Source organism: Scyliorhinus torazame, unplaced genomic scaffold (assembly GCF_047496885.1).
Source record: "Scyliorhinus torazame isolate Kashiwa2021f unplaced genomic scaffold, sScyTor2.1 scaffold_675, whole genome shotgun sequence".
NCBI classification, from domain to species: domain Eukaryota; kingdom Metazoa; phylum Chordata; class Chondrichthyes; order Carcharhiniformes; family Scyliorhinidae; genus Scyliorhinus; species Scyliorhinus torazame.
The window spans coordinates 47,949-62,993 of record NW_027308402.1 but is presented as its reverse complement, the minus strand read 5'-3'; the positions used below and the strand labels follow the sequence as shown (position 1 = coordinate 62,993).

General features: G+C 46.7%; 1 protein-coding gene across 1 annotated transcript in view; it reads right to left on the bottom strand.

Annotated features, from left to right (window-relative positions):
- Positions 1-13,264: 13,264 nt before the first annotated feature.
- Positions 13,265-15,045, bottom strand: part of LOC140406585 (amphoterin-induced protein 1-like) — a 28,733-nt gene continuing 26,952 nt past the window's right edge. Inside the window, exon 2 of the mRNA XM_072494586.1 lies at positions 13,265-14,658. The gene's annotated coding sequence lies outside the window, so the exon portion shown is untranslated. The remainder of the gene's footprint in view (positions 14,659-15,045) is intronic.

The following is a 15,045-nucleotide window of genomic DNA, read 5'->3' as shown; positions in this document are numbered from 1 at the left end:
GTGTAATTGACTGAAAGCCAAATTTTTGATTGACATGTCTGTCAAACCATTACCGAGCTGGGCTTTGGAGAGCCAATCGTAGTTCAAACCTTCAACACTCTCAACAGGAGTCAGCCCAGGTGGAAACTTGTGACATGTGTAGAGAAATTGTCACTTTGATCGTATGCAGTGGAAATAAGCAACCAACGATACTGGCTCAACCACAAGCATATGCAGGAAGTTCTCACTTCAAGTGATGGCTGCAATTTTGCAAATCACTACTTTAAATGAAACTGCTTTAAACCGAGGCATGGCTTCCCGCAGGTCAGGGAGAAGGGAACTCACCAGCTGTACTGAGCACAGAAGTATCATCAAGTTCAGAGGTCCATGTGTCACCACCAATCCCAATGGAACAAAAACAGTTTCTAAGACAACACGGGCCGGGGAAACAACACTTTCTGGATGCGTTCCATTAAGAGACGTGCACAATTTAAAGACCATGCAAGCAATACATGTGCAGTGACTGACTAATAAAACAAACTGCTGTTAATGCATGAGAACAATGGGTGGAATGCGGGTAACTTGGGTAACTCACAGTCACATGGGATTGTGCATGCAAATGTGTCTTTTGTTTGCTATGAAAAGGGGAATGTTTGTTCGATATGAAAAGGGGGGATTTATAGGTTTTGAATGTAATCAATCTGATGTCACATCTGGCTTTCCGTAGTTCTGTAACTGTGCCATGAAGCCACCTTTCTCTGCAGCAGCCATCTTAGTATCAGTTCAATAAAGACTTACAATGATAATAAACTGAAGAACAGCTGTCTTCAAACTTTAAACAGTGAGTGTGTATGTGTCTGGTGAGTGTTTGTATTGTATCTCAATCAGAAAATCTTACCATGTGATCATGAAAACAAATTGGTACTTCCTAATATCAAACTGTTAAACAACCTCCCACACAGCAACAGTTCCTTAATGTGGGTCGGAGATTTATTTATCCTTTGTTTAACTAACAGTACAGAATTATGAGTGGAAATAAATCACTCCAGCACCCACTCACATTTGTTCAGTCAAAATGATACAAGGATGTCAAACTTCCAACTTGAGAGACTGAAAGAAACGGGATTTGGTGGACAGAGTACCTGCAAAAACTAATTGTATTTACTGTGATGAATATAGGAATTTCAGATATATTGCATACCATGCATTTGTTGCAGTAAGGGTTAAAAACCAGGGGTAGTGCGTGTAAGAGTGCTGCAGTAGTGTTTTTAACAATCCTGGTTTGCAAGACAGCTAGGCCTTTTGGGAGCCAGAGGTGCAATTAAAGAATCGTAAAAGTTTGGACTGATGAATTTTTGTTTATATTAAGAGGGTTCCTTGTGGAGTAGATAATTCGAGACATTCTGTTCAGTTTAGGGAAATGATGTCGTTAATGGGAGGAGCCAGGGGTTGAACCAGTCGGGTGTTGAGGTTCAATTTTAGTTTGTGGCTGGAAGGCAAGCTGAGACGTTTCTGAACAAATACAGCCAGAGATTGCATTATTCTAACAGGATTCAGGTCTATCTTTTAAAGCGGTCTCAAAATACATCTCTTTACAGCAAGTATTCCTGAGTCCTAACTTCAAAGTGAATTGAGAGCTGAGGTGGTTTTGTTGTTTGAGTGGGAATAAAGATAGCAGCTAAGGGTTATTGTGTCACTGTATTGATTAGCATTGCTTAAGGGGTAATTGTAAGCTATTTTCTTGTTGATATTTTAATACTGTGTTAGTAATAAGGTTTGTTTTATGATACCTAATCCCTATTTTATTGTGGAATTATTCCTGGAGTGAGATATCCTTTCCTCACAGTCTTACAAAATTAAAATAAAGTATTGGGGTTGCTGTACAATATCCTGGCCACTGTTGGGGTCTGATCCAAGATCATAATAGTACGGATCTTGCTTTCTCATTCTCAATTTTCCTGCTTTCTCTCCTGAGATAACTGGCTCCCTGCTGATGGCCCACATGGTTTGTCTCTGCGCCCCCACCACACACACACACAGTATCCCACTCACTGATCATTGTTCTTGTGTGAGAGTGAATGGTGGTGACAGCCAGTGAATGGGGGTGGAGGGGGGGGGGGGGGGGGGGGGACATTCAAGTCAGGCACAGTCCTGTCCAGTGTCTGTGGTGACTGTGTGGGCGCCATTGCTCAGAAAATGTTGTGGGGCAGAAATCTGGAGAGGACTAACTCTTGCCCCTCTATCATAGGGATTGAAACCATTCGAGTCTGTTCATCACTCCCAGTGGCTAGCGAGCAGGTGGTGATGGGCGGACAAAGAGTGCCACCCATCCCTGTCTCTCCCACCGGAACCCAGTGGGAAGAGCCAGCTCCCCAACAGGCATCAACAGGGCTTCGGGATGGGCAGGCAGCTGCTTCGAAAACCTCGCTGGAGGTTCACGGAATGGTCCTCACCAGTCCGATGCTTCCTTAATTAATAGAAAGGATGATTGATAACATACCTTCCATTTTATCCATTCTCTCCGTTCTCTTTCCCTGTCTCCATATTTGCTCAAAGCCTGTTACATATCGGAAAACAGTTCCAACATTATCAGCTTTATATCAGTATTTGAGGAGTTGCGAATAGCATTGTGCAGTTATCAGAGAACATCCCCACTTCTGACCTGATGTTGGAAGGAATGTCATTAATGAAGCAGCTGAAGCTTTGGGGCTAGGACACTACTCTGAGGAGCTCCTGCAGTGATGTCCTGGCACTGAGATGACAGACCTCCAACACCCACAGCCATTGCTGTATAAAGAGATATGCCATCAAAACTCGAATCAGCACAGATACAAGAAATGCATTTCAAAGGACCAGCAATTGAAACTGCGTGAGAAAAGGGTGCTGATTGGTTAGCAAATGGACTCTGATTGGTTGAGGCAGTTCCATGGGGAATGCACCAGTGAACAGTCATCTCCTAAGGGTTTGTTTAATTGAAAAAGGTGCAATGCCTGGACATATTCTTTCTGTTTGCTGAAGGCAGGGCCCTGAGAATGAATATTTGTAGCTCCAAGCAGACATATGAAGTACACAATGTGTGGTAATGACCTGGAACTCACTGTCTATAGAGTCCACTCCCCCTCCCCCCCCCCTACACTCAACGCCCTCCAACCTCTGAAAGAGTACCGTACATGATACCCAAGAGTTGTAACCCCCCCCGCCCCCCCCAGTCTCTAACTCCTCCCGTCCACTGCCTCTTGTAAAACTCCTCTTCCCAACCTCGGTTCCTTCCCCCCAACTTTCCACCCCGGCTAGACCACTCGGACCCTGTTCTGCCAGGCTCCGATGGCCGCAGCCCCTCCCCCCACCTCACTCCCGTTCACTGGCCAGCTTAAACCGGCCAGTGTGGAGGCCCCCGCCCGGGTCCCTTTCCCTCCTTGCCCAGCCCTAGGAAAGCCCAGAAATCCCCTTTTAGCACACAAACCCCGCATATCCACCTACACCCCAAACAGCCCTCATTTCGAGTGAAAGTCACATCACTTCCCTTGTCCAAATATATACAACATTGGCTCCTTTAGCCCATACACCCGCGCGCAGTGAAACAAAAAAGAAAAAATACAGTCATGAGCTTACATCGGCACATGGCCATTTCTCAATTTCTCAGTTCTGCCACAGTCCTTCTGCCTTCGCAAACTCCTCCGCTGCTTCCGCCGTTCCAAAATAAAAGTCCCTAAGCTTGTAAGTCACCCTCAGCTTCGCTGGATATACAATGCCGCACTGCACCTTGCTAATGTACAGTGCCCTCTTCACCCGGTTGAAGGCAGCCCGCCTCCTCGCCAGCTCCACCGTAAAGTCCTGGTATACACGTATACCAGCTCAAGCCCACTGCATCACCCACTTCTGCTTGACCCAGCTCAGGACCTTCTCCTTCACACTGTACCTACGGAAGCACAGATTCACTGCCCTTGGCGGCTCACTCGCCTTTGGTACAGGCCTCCACGACCGATGAGCCCGATCCAGTTCATATTGGGAGGGATCCTCCCCCTCCCCCAATAGTTTCGCCAGCATCACGGCAAAATACTCAGTCGACCTCGGTCCTTCAACTCCTTCGGGCAGCCCCACAATCCTCAAATTCTGTCGCCTGGATCTGTTTTCCAGGTCTTCCATTTTTCCTCGCAGATCCTTGTTAATGTCCATCACCTTCCGCATCTCCTTCCCCATCGAGGCAAGTTGATCATCGCGCTGCAATAACATCTCCTCTACTTCCTTCAGCGCCTCCCCTTGCTCTCGCACCTCCGCCACTGCGCTCGCCACCGCCGTCATCACCGGAGAAATCGCCTCCTCCACCAGCACACTCAAAACCTCTCTCATCTCCTTCCTCATTGTCTCCATGTGTTTTGTAAACTGCCTTTCGAATTCCGCAGCCATCACCGTAGTTATTTCTTCAGCCGTAAGCAATGCGGCCTCCCCTGGTGCTCCAGCCTCCATTTTCCTTGGTGACCCCGCGGTGACCTTTTCCACTCCCCGACGGACCTTCAGCTGTTTTCCTTACGGACATTCTTTTGCTCACCCTCGACATTTTTCTTCACTGTGCCGCCTCTGTGCCTTCTCCCTGCTTTTGCCGCCTCTGTGGACCCTGGGACCGGGCTTAAAGCCCCGAAAATGCCTTTCCCGAACGGGAGCCCTCCATTGGCCTCGCAAGATTTAAGAAGATCTCACGAGACATCGCGATATGGATCTCTCCCCTGCTGGGCGTTATATTCTCCCGGGGCCCGGGAAATAACGTCTCGCCTGGGAGACCTTGCCATGGAGCCATCTACCACTGGTTTCCAGAAACATGGATCAGGCGTAACGGTACCTGCGGGGGAGGTGGGGGGTTTCTCCCAGGCCATTAGAGACCCCGGGATGGTCGGGTTCTGGGCAAGGTGGTACTCTGGCATTCCCACTGGCACTGGACAGCTTAGCACTGCCTGGTGCCCAGATGATTGTCATGGTGCCAGGCTCACAGTGTCATGTTGCCCGGGTGCCAAGTTGCCCATGCCAGGGATCGGACCCGGGGGTGCCTTGCCCTTAAAAGGTGGGGTGAGGGGGTGTAATAAGTCCACGGACGCAGAAGTCCCGTTACCGGAATTCCTTTATTTACAAACCCAACAGCTGAACAACCATGACCATTCAGTCTGCTGTCTACACCGGGACTGCAAAGGATTTGACACTCCCTGTTATATACACAAAAAGGGGTTCCCTGATTGGGCCACTAATCAGGGAACTCGTATTCTAATTGGCCATTCTCAAAGGCCTGGCCTAAGTCATTACAGAGGGCTCAAGAATTCCGGACGAGGTCAGTTGGGTGCAGTGTGGGGGTCTGGAGGCTGAGATGGGGTGGCTGAAGGCGATCGAAAGATTGGGGCGGCATTTGAAACTGGACCCTCGATCCGCGAATACTCTTCCTGCACTGGTGAGCTGAGCTCATCACTGCAAGAAATGAGGTTAGTGCGGCCTCGACGGGGCATTCCTCGCCGAGGCCAAAAGAAACGGCAAAGTTCCGTTAAAAAGCGATGTCGTTCTCGCCGCTACAAGTGCCAAGAAACACCCCACTAAACACACCCAAAACGAGACTGTGTTTTCGTCCGATTAAATTGCGCCCAATGTTTGTGAGGAATGTAAGAATTTCAGATATATTGTAATATATGTATTTCGTGCAGTAAGGTTTAAAAGCCTGGGTTGGTATGAGCATGCATCTGCTGGAGTATCTTTTTAAAAGTCTAGATACTTTGGCTAGACACTTGGAGGTGCAATTAAAACAGGGTTTTTCAAACTGAGGATCATGGGTGGGTTGGTCGCGGGCAGATGTCGGGAAGCGTGTGGAGCGATTGGTCGCGGTATTCCCGGGAGAAGTGCCCAACGGCCGCGACTGGCTTTTAAATTGAGAATGCCGGTAGCATCCCGGTTTTAAATAGAACAATGCAGTCTTCCGGGCAGAAGCGGCAGCAGAGAGCAGGCCACGCGCCTGGCACATACACTGATGTCACGTGCGTACTTTTGGCACAAAATCGCAGAGGAGAAATTCCTCCATTTTCCAGCTGCGAACAAGCAAGGCAACAGGACTGTGACGAACTGAAAATGGATCATTTTAAACAAAGAAAAAAATGAAATCAGGAACAAAGCACTGTAAAGATGATTTGTTGAGGTATGGCTTTGTTAATTATGCCAATGCAAATCAAGATGCAAAGTTCATGTGTGTTAAATGCAGGGAAGTACTGGCAAATTAAAGTTTGAATCCCTCAAAGCATGCGAATTTGAGGACAAACCTCTTGATTTTTTTCAAAGGGTGCAGCGAGAACTTAAATCATCAGCTGAAGTCCTCAGCAGAAATGTAACATTGACTGACAAAGCAAGTGAGGTCGTGAGGACCAAGTAGGCTCACCTGTCTCATTGAAGGTAAGGGAAAATGTTGTGTCACGAAGGTCGCCCAGTGTGGATTGTGAAGATCGCTGGCGTGGATTGCCAAGGTTGGTACGGTTGGCGAAGATGGCCAGTGTGCGTTGCAAAAGTCGACCAGCATAGGTCGCAAAGATCAGCCGGTTGATAAAAGTGGGTCCAGGATAAAAAATTTGAAAAATTGAATTAAAGCATCATAAAAATGAGACCATAATTCATTTTGGCCATGTGCATCATTTACTTGAAGTTGGGCTAATGGAATTTTGTTCATATAAAGAATGTTTCCTGGGGAGTAGATGATTAGAGACATTGGGCTGGATTCTCCGCTGCCAGGATTCTCCGTTGCGCCGGCAGCGCACCCACGTCCGAGGATCTCCCGACGGTGTGGGGCTGCACACAATGGGAAACACCATTGGCCAGTTGACATGATGGAGAATCCCACTGCTGGTGGAGGTGCACCGCACCAGTTTTCTGGTGCGGTGGGAAGGAGATTCCTGCCTATTGTGTTTAGCTTTCATAAGATGTTATTATTGGGAGGAGCCAAGGGCTGAAACAATCAGGTGTTGGGTTTTGGAGTTCAGTTTTGAACAATCTGTGAACAGACTAGAAGTTTCTCTCAAAGGCTGGCATGTTAAACAGTAGTTTGACACAGACAAGAATTTGCAAGCTGGTTCCTGAAGGAGCATAGGTTAGTTGAGTACAATCTGTCTATCACACAAATGAGTAAATGTGGTATGAGTTTCAGTGCTGGTTCTATGCAAGGTATGTAGGCTGTATGTGACGACAATTGGTGAATTGCATCACGTTTGTTTGGCTGTTTGCAGCAAACAGAGTACTGACCGTACTCAACCAGTCATGCTTGCAAAACAGAACATAGGATCCATCATTAGGTGTGATTCCACGATTGGACATGCTTACTGAATAATTCCAAGTGTGTTAAGAATTACACTAATAACCAGTTCAAGACTATCAGTCGAGTTCATAATGTGGCTAGAAGCTGCATATATTCATTTCCAGGCCCCTGTCCTCTGCAAATAGAAAGAATTTTACCAGACACTGCACCTTTCTCAATTCAGCAAAAGCATCAGGGAACAACTGTTCGCAATGTATTTTCCATGGCAATACCTTGACCAATCAGAGTTGACATGCCTTTTTTGAATTTGAACAAAATCTTGTCAGTTAACTGTTTCCTGGCAAAATCTTCATGGCAACACCATGATCAACCAAAGTCCACTACCAACCAATTGGCACCCTTTTCCCATCCAGTATAAATTGGTGTTAAGACCATAAGACATAGGAGCAGTATTAGGCCACTCGGCCCATTGAGTCTGCTCCGCCATTCAATCATGGCTGATATTTTTCTCATCCCCATTCTCCTGCCTTCTCCCCATAACCCCTGATCCCCTTATTAAGCAAGAACCTATCGATCTCTGTCTTAAAAACACTCAGTGATTTGGCCTCCACAGCCTTCTGCAGCAAAGAGTTCCACAGATTCACCACCCTCTAGCTGAAGAAATTCTCTGTTTTAAAGGATCGTCCCTTTAGCCTGAGATTTTGTCCTCTGCTTCTAGTTTTTCCTACAAGTGGAAACATTCTCTCCACGTCCACTATCTAGGTCACTCAGTATCCTGTAAGTTTCAATGAGGTCCCCCCATATCCTCTAAACTCCGAGTACAGACCCAGAGTCCTCAACCGTTCCTCATACGACAAGCTTTTCATTCCAGGGATCATTCTTGTGAACCTCCTCTGGACCCTTTCCAAGGCAGCATATCCTTCCTTAGGTACGGGGCCCAAAACTGCTCACAATACTCCAAATGGGGTCTGACCAGAGCTTTATATAGCCTCAGAAGTACATCCCTGGTCTTGTATTCTTGCCCTCTCGACATGAAAGCTAACATTGCATTTGCCTTCCTAACTGCCGACTGAACCTGCACGTTAACCTTAAGAGAATCGTGACCAAGGACTCCCAAGTCTCTTTGTGCTTCTGATTTCCTAAGCATCTTCCCATTTAGAAAATAGTCTATGCCTCCATTTCTCCTTCCAAAGTGCATAACCTCACGCTTTTCCACGTTGTATTCCATCTGCCACTTCTTTGCCCACTCTCCTAGCCTGTCCAAGTCCTTCTGCAGCCCGCCTGCTTCCTCAATACTACCTGCCCCTCTACAGATCTTTGTATCATCTGCAAACTTAGCAACAGTGCCTTCAGTTCCTTCCTCCAGATCATTAATATATATTGTGAAAAGTTGTGGTCCCAGCACCGACCCCTGAGGTACACCACTAGTCACCGGCTGCCATCCTGAAACAGACCCTTTTATCCCCACTCTCTGCCTTCTGCCAGTCAGCCAATCCTCTATCCATGCCAGGATCTTACCCTGAACACCATTGGCTCTTAACTTATTTAACAGTCTCTTACGCGGCACCTTGTCAACGGCCTTATGGAAATCTAAATAAATCATGTCCACTGGTTCTCCTTTGCCTAACTTCCTTGTTACTTCCTCAAAGAACTCTAACAGATTTGTCAGACATGACCTCCCCTTGACTATGAAATTTGGTATTCTTGTGTCTGTCCTGATGATTGCAAATGAAACGCTTTGGCAGCATATCTCTTTTGTCAGCAATACTCTGCATTACCAAGTGACAACTGCAACCATGTTCCTTTGTGCTATTACCAAGTGACAATTACAACTAGGTATGTGCTATGTATGACTCCAGTCAGTGGAGAGTTTCCCTTCTGATTCCCATTGACTCCAGTTTTTACCAAGGCTCCTTTATACCACATTCAGTCAAATGCTGCCTGATGTCAAAGGGCAGTCACTCTCACCTCACCTTTGAAATGTCTTTCTTTAAACTAAATAAATTAGGACAATGGGCAGGGAAATTAAGAGCAATATTATGGGAAGGTTTCTGAATTTTTAATGATTACTTTAAGTGTAGATTAATTACCTTTTGATGTTTTGAACAACTTTAGTGCACTAATCAAGAACTTGCATTTATATAGCCTGAGAGTATCAGCACTTTACAGTCAATTAAGGTACTCGGGTATTTTTAAAGTGGTGTCACTGTTGAAATAAAGAAAATGTGCTGTTAGGTAATTTGGACATTATGAATTCTCTCTCTCTGTACCCAAACAGGCACCGGAATGTGGCGACTAGGGACTTTTCACAGTAACTTCATTGCAGTGTTAATGTAAGCCAACTTGTGACAATAAAGATTATTATTATTATCATTGCAGCAGCCAATTTGCACACAGCAAGATCTCACAAACAGCAAGGGCATCGTGTCTAGATCGCTTATATTTGTGATGTTCATTGAAGAATAAATATTGGTCAGGACACCATGGTGGGTTCCCATACTCTTCTTCAGAATAGTGCCCTGAGGGCAGAGGGTGCAGACTCCAGTTTTTAACTCCACTAAAAGGTTGCACCTCTGGCTTTACAACACTCCCTCGGTACTGCACCTTAAGTGTCAGCTTGGATTATAGGACCCACAGCTATCTGACTCCAGAGGCAAACATTCTACCCACAGAGTCAAGGTCACGGCGGCCCGGTAGCACAATGGGTAGCACTGTTGCGTCAAAGTGCCAGGGATCTTGGTTCGATTCCCGGCTTGGGTCACTGTCTGTGCGGAATCTGCACGTTCTCCTCGTGTCTTCATGGGTTTCCTCCGGGGTGCTCCAGTTTCCTCCCACAAGTCCCGAAAGATGAGCTGTTAAGTAATTTGGACATTTTGAATTCTCCCTCAGTGTACCTGAGCAGGCGCCGGAGTGTGGCGACTAGGGGATTTTCACAGTAACTTCATTGCAGTGTTAATGTAAGCCTGCTTGTGACAATAATAAAGATTATTATTATTATTTAAAAATACCATCTAACTGCTGCCCAGTGCAAGAGGATGGATGAATGTTTGGCCAACTGCAGAGACGCTGGTAAAGAGGAACATTACATCAAATGTATTCAGTGATAATAACATTCGGATAATTTTTATTTTTTTCCTAATGTGAATTAATGGTCCCTGGGTGGCAAAACTCCTTCGATGTCAGGGAATAATTCATGCTGGAACCAATCATTTAGTAATGACTCAGTACTCGTATAATGAAAATATCTTTAAGTAAAGATACCAGGACACATTGAGCCACAGAGGAAATTCTCCTCAAATCAGGGGCGGGATTCTCCGACCCCCCGCCGGGTCGGAGAATCGCTGGGGGGTGGCGTGAATCCCGCCCCCGCCGGCCGCCAAATTCTCCGGCACCGGAGATTCGGCGGGGGCGGGAATCGCGCCGCGCCGGTCGGCGGGCCCCCCCCCCGGCGATTCTCCAGCACGCGATGGCTGAAGTCCCGCTGCTGTAATGCCGGTCCCGCCGGCGTGAATCAAACCGGGGTCCTGGAGGGGGGCGCGGGGCGATCTGGCCCCGGGGGGTGCCCCCACGGTGGCCTGGCCCGCGATCGGGGCCCACTGATCCGCGGGCGGACCTGTGCCGTGGGGGCACTCTTTCCCCTCCACGTCGACCATAGCCTCCACAATGGCCGACGCAGAGCTGACACCCCCCCCCCACTGCGCAAGTGCGGGGATGACGTCAGCAGCCGCTGATTCTCCCGCGCATGCGCGGACTTCCGCCGGCCGGCGGAGTCTCTTCGGCCACGACTGGCGTGGTGCCAAAGGCCTTCCACGCCAGCCGGTGGGACGGCAACCACTCCGGCGCAGGCCTAGCCCCTAAAGGTGAGGGCTTGGTCCCTAAAGGTGCGGAGAAATCCGCACCTTTGGGGCGGCCCGACGCCGGAGTGCTTCACGCCACTCCATCCTGCCGGGACCGCCTGTCCCGCCAGGTAGGGGAGAATCCCGCCCATGTCTTCAATGTGCCTTTAATTTCAGGTGAATTAAAAAGCATGATAATGGTGACCGAAATAAGGTCACAAAAATTACTAAAGGGACATGTTTAAGCTTCCAAATTTTAGTATTAATTGGAGAGACATGAGAAGCTGGGATTGATCTCTTTCGAGCAGAGAAGGTTAAGGGGATGTTTAATGAAAATGTTCAAAGGCAGTAGATAGAGAGAAACCGTTTCCCGTGACAAGAGTCCCTGGCTAGAGGAGACAGATTAAAACAATTAGCAAAAGAACCAGAGGGTGATGAGCAAAATGTTTTCTTTTAAACGCAGGAAGTTGTTGTGATTTGGAATGCACTGTCTGATAAATAGAACATAGAACATACAGTGCAGAAGGAGGCCATTTGACCCATCAAGTCTGCACCAACCCACTTAGACCCTCACTTCCACCCTATCCCCGTAACCCAATAACCCCTCCTAACCATTTTTTTTTTGTTTGGACACTAAGGGCAATTTAGCATGGCCAATCCACCTAACCTGCACGTCTTTGGACTGTGGGAGGAAACCAGAGCACCTGAGGAAACTCACTCAGGCACGGGGAGAACGTGAAGACTCCGAACAGACAGTGACCCAGTGGGGAATCGAACCTGGGACCCTGGCGCTGTGAAGACACAGTGTTATCCACTTGTGCTACCGTGCTGCTCTCAATGAAAGTAGATTCAAAAACAATCTTAAAATGGAATTGGGTGTCTACCTGAAGAGGGTCAAATTCCAGGTCAGTGGAGTGGAATGAATTGGATTGAAGAGCTAGCACAGACACACTGAGCAGAATGGCCTCCTTCTGTGATCAAACAAATTGACCCGATTTCAAAAGAACAAGCCCACCTTTACTCAATCTCCCTTCATCGCTCTGTTCTTCGTTCCTCCTTATTTTCACCCCACATCTCCTAGTTCCTTCCCTCCCCACAAACATGTCAAACTGGTTCTTGAATGTATTTGGACTCCTTATCCCAATGTCCTTCCCACTAGCTTTCACTCTTTGGGTGAGAAAGTTCCCCAACTATCTTTCTTACTCAAAACCTCCTCATTTTGAATTTGTGTCCATAAGATTTAAATTCTTCATAATACTCAGGGGGAATTAACCATGCCTCAGTTCCGATGTTGAGAGTTACAAGACGATAAACTTGGCCTTGGAAGGCATCATGGCTAATGCCAGTCCCATTTATTCCTTTATTTTCCATTAAACCTCACAGGATGAGAATTAGGAGCGGAGTCTGGGATGATTCCTGCTTCAGTGGGCGAGCTAAGTTACCACTGTTGCCCCAGCTCACTCAGCAAAAAACCGTGACCAAAGCTGGGATCTTCCTGCTCTGGTCCACATTTTCCAACAAGGAAAGAGCCGGGCAAGTCAGCTGGTGTGAAAGAATAATATTTTCTCCCCTTTTGATAAGAAAGTGAAGAGTTAAATTCCCCCACAGTGGCACAACGAGGGGCTGGTTTAGCACGCTGGCTAAAGAGCTGGCTTTGAAAGCAGACCAAGGCAGGCCAGCAGCACGGTTCAATTCCTGTACCAGCCTCCCCGAACAGGTGCCGGAATGTGGCGACTAGGGGCTTTTCACAGTAACTTCATTTGAAGCCTACTTGTGATAATAAGGGATTTTCATTTTCATTCATTTTCCACATGCTCAGTCACATATATAGGGCCGGGATTCCCTGGTCCTGGTCAGCCATGGAAATCATCACTGGTGGTTGGAAAACTTGACGGACCAGCAAAAGGTCCGTTGACTTCAGGTGGGAATTTTCGGACCAGAAAATCCCACCCAAACACTACAGCAGAGAAGAAGGCCATTCGGCCCATCGAGTGCATGCAGTTATAAATTTTATGATTACCATGAAGAATTAAAAGCTGTGGTTTTTCAGGAATGGTTCTGTAAATTTAATCCTTTACCATTTGGAAAGTGTGAGGTAATTTTATGCGTAGCAGAAACCTTTCCCTATTACAAGCATGCAGGTTGAAGTATTTCTGCACTCAATTTGATGTGACCTTTTGGAGTTTCTCTTTATTATAATATTTATTCACATTTTTATATATATCCCTATATATAGGAGTAAACATTACAGATGTTATAAAATAATAGTCATCTGAATAATAATTATGTGCACAGTTTATATTTAACAAGTACCATGCCTTTTATCCAGTAATTTTTGAGTTTTGCTGGAATATCCATTATAGGTGTCACTCAGACACTTTGGGCTTTGTGTGAGTGATCGGGATATTTCTGACTTAGAGTCCAGATGGCCAAGAGCGCCAGGTTTAACAGAGTGATTTCTGTGTGGGATTAGGGCTCATAATCCCTCGATGAATTAAAGATTACTCTCCAGAAAACAGCCGCAAGCAATTCCTGGAAAGAAATCCATCGTGGCATTGAACAAAATGTCAGTCGATTCATTTTCTTCGAACACTCTGTTCATTATTACAGTTGAGGAGTAAAAGGCTGTTTGCCTGGCAGTCAAGGACCATCCAGTCCAGGGACAAAGAATGTTTTCCTTTCCAATTGGTGCATTGTGAGGGTGTTGATGACCAATCACAAAAGTGGGTGGGGAATTTGGGCTGGTGATGGGCAGGGTGAAGGATCCTCCAGGAACATGTCCTTCCAGAGTTCACAACCCTGTCGGAAATGTCTAAGTTCTTATATTTGGGTCAAAATCAGAAGGCACTGGAAGGTACTGTTGCGTATCGATGGGTTCTATTCTATTCCAGCTCCCCCAACGCATTATCTTGCCTGTTAGTTAAGATCTCATAACCATACCCCATCCATGAGGAGTGATTGATCTCTAATTATCCACTACATGGGCTGGAGGATTTGGTGGTACAGGACCTGCTGAGATGGGTGGGGGGAGGGGGGCTCGTAACGTGAAGCCTGTCTGAATTTTCTTGGGCCCTGGAATTTTCTCTGATTCGCTCCTGCTGTTATAACTTGGTTGGAAGTGGGGACAACAAAGTGGTTGACACTATGCAGAGCTGAGGGAATGCAGCACTATCAGAGGCGCTGTCTTTTGGATGACCTCTCAGGTGGATGTAAAAGGTCGCTATTTCAAAGAAGAGCAAGGAAGTTGTTTGCATTGCCCGGGTCAATACCTTTCTCTCATTTGTCTCAAAAACAGATTATACCTAGTCATTATCACAGTAGTGTCTGTGGAGGTTCACTGTGTGCAAATTGGCTGCCGCACTTCTTAGATTACAACAGTGACTATACTTCAAAAAGTACTTAAATGACTGTGAAGTGCTTTGGAATATCCTGAAGTGGTGAAAGCCGCTATAGAAATTCAGATCCTCTCTGCTGTTCCGTTTCATCTGAATGCTCAGGCACCAACATCTCCGGCAGTCAGTCCTCAGCCTTGCTGTTGGTGAAACTCAAATGGCCAGGGCCCTCAGGAAAGATCTTCATAAAAAGAAAATTACAAAATGAAATTCCGTTTATCAAACAGTCGGGGCTACCAGATTTAATTTCAGACCAAGCTGTCAGATAACATGTAAAGTCACAAAAACAAATATGATAACACTTCAGCCTCAAAACTGATTTGAGCCCCATGGCACAGGGCCAGGGAAACTCGGCAATCCCCCTTGTGATTGTGTTGTTCGATGCGGACTGTGGTTCAGTTTGTAACACACAAAATCAAAGACATGGAGCTGGAGAGAACGGACTTTCCAGCAATGTGCTGCTGCGCTCATATTTAGTGAGCTGTTGTTGGTTGTTCGACGGGTGGAATGGAAACAGAAACAGAAAACGTGTGAATGATAACGAACTCGGAAATATCTGGGATTATAA